Source organism: Triticum dicoccoides, chromosome 7B (assembly GCF_002162155.2).
Source record: "Triticum dicoccoides isolate Atlit2015 ecotype Zavitan chromosome 7B, WEW_v2.0, whole genome shotgun sequence".
Taxonomy (NCBI): domain Eukaryota; kingdom Viridiplantae; phylum Streptophyta; class Magnoliopsida; order Poales; family Poaceae; genus Triticum; species Triticum dicoccoides.
Window position 1 is genome coordinate 512,480,042 of NC_041393.1, and position 2,536 is coordinate 512,482,577.

Here is a 2,536-nt window from a genome sequence, read left to right on the forward strand (position 1 = left end):
TTTAGTACCGGTTGAAGCCACCAACCGGTACTAAAGGCCCTCGTTTCCCGCTGCTTGGGCTGGCCAAAATTGGCCTTTAGTACCGGTTGGTGGCTCCAACCGGTATTAAAGGACAACCATTAGTAGCGGTTGGAGCCACCAACCGGTACTAAAGGCCGTGCGCTGCCACGCCGGGGTGTGCTATTTTTAGTCCCACCTCGCCGAGCGAAGGGCAGCTGCATTGATTTATAAACCCAGCCGCGGCTGCCCTTTCGAACTCCTCTATATAGCAGGCTTCTGGGCCTAACTCCGGCGCGCTGCCCTCTGAGCCTGTTGGTGCTTATGGGACTGAATTTGCACACCCTAGGTCTGGCAGGCCCACCGGGCAGTGCCCCAACAATTTTTTTATATTTTTTCTTTTCTACATTATTTATTTCCTTGTATTTATTTTTGAGTAATTTTTTATATAGTTTTTCTTTTCTGCTTTATTTGTTTTCTTTTATTTATTACCGAGTAGTTTTTTTGCAGTATTTAGTTTCTTTGTGAATATTTTTGCTTTATATAATTTTTTTTCTTTTCTGCATTATTTATTTTCTTGTATTTATTTTTGAGTAATTTTTTATATAGTTTTTCTTTTCTGCTTTATTTGTTTTTTTCTATTTATTTTTGAGTAATGTTTTTATATAGTTCTTTTTGCCGTGACCCTCTCTACTCTTTCGCACATGCTATGCGGGTGAAATGATGATACCTTCAACATTTTTAGAGTTTGTTTTGTAGTGGTTTTCGTTTTCACGGTCATTTAGCTCTGATCTAAACAAATCAGTGACTGAAAAACAGCAAATGATGTCAGAACGTGTTGGAAGACCAAATGCTACTGAACACAGGAAAAGTACATTGATTAGTACCACCTTTCAGCCAAAACGCGCTACTGCTACAGAGAAGTACATAAAAAATACATTGATCATCCAAAACCGGCCCTGATACTTCGAAAGAGATTGTCCACAAGAAGTCCGGAGTTCTAATAAGTTATTAAAAATAAAAATGGCGCAATGCTCGCTAATTAGTTTCAAGCCTTTCGGAATAGGGTAGACTACACTGCACATAGCTCCGTGCAATCTATTCTATTCCGAAAGGCTTGAAGCTAAGCAACCTACAGGTGAGCATTGCGCCTCTCCTTCATTGTCTCTGCACTCACGGCTTATAAACCGCTCCTACTGCCTCTCTCCTAGCGAGGTGGGACTAAAAATCAGCTTAATAAGAAACTCTAGTAACGGTTCATGCCATGAACCGGTACTAAAGGTGTTCGTGGGGCCCACAGCCTGACACAACATCATTAGTACCGGTTCGTGGCATGAACCGGTACTAATTGTTGCCCACGAACCGGTACTAATGATGTCCGTCCGCCTAGCCATTGGAAACGGCACTAATGGACACATTAGTGCCGGCTCAAATTCAAACTGGCACTAATGTGCTTCACATTTGACCCTTTTTCTACTAGTGCGTCGACGTCCATCATTTACCTCACGTCAGCGATGGACAGGTCGCGAACTCCTCTGAGGATGAGTAAGGCATAGGAGGTGGCAGGGCATTGTGTCCCATGTGGGTCGGTCCGTCTCCCATATGTTCTACGCTTCCTTGCCAGAATCTGTAGCTCCACATCATGGGTCTTGAACCCCACCGCCATTCATGGAGATGGCAAACAAAGGACGTGGTCGTCGAAGCGGAATACAAAGGAAGTGGATGACGGTCGCCGCCGTAGGATAGGTAGTCATCAGGATGTCACCGGGACAATTTGTTTGAATTTGATGTTGTGGATTGACCGAACTATGTAATAACTAAGTATTACTCCCTCCGTCCCAAATTAAATGTCTTGAGCTTAGTACAAATTTGTATTAAAGCCAGTATAAAGTTGAGACACTTATTTTGGGACGGAGGGAGTATTTGTGTTATGTTGTTTTGGACTCATTTGGGTTGAGTTTGTTATTTATTTGTTTCAACATGTATGCAATTGTGCCCCATGAAACATAATATGTATGCAATTGTGGAGAAGAATTTCTTTCGGATGACAAATGATAAGCAATCCAAACTATTAGAGAAAAATATGATCATTTGTTGCTTATGGTTAAAAGAAGCGACACTAACTAACTCATCTTCCGCTTAAGTAAAACAACACTCTAGCCAACCCTCGTGTCGGTGTCAAAACCGGCGGATCTCGGGTAGGAGGTCCCGAACTGTGCGTCTAGGCGGATGGTAACAGGAGACGAGGGACACGATGTTTTTACCCAGGTTCGGGCCCTCTTGATGGAGGTAAAACCCTACGTCCTGCTTGATTAATATTGATGATGTGGGTTACAAGAGTAGATCTACCACGAGATCAAGGAGGCTAAACCCTAGAAGCTAGCCTATGGTATGATTGTTGTTCGTCCTATGGACTAAGGCCATTCGGTTTATATAGACACCGGAGAGGGCTAGGGTTACACAGAGTCGGTTACAATGGTAGGAGATCTACATATCCGTATCGCCAAGCTTGCCTTCCACGCCAAGGAAAGTCCCATCC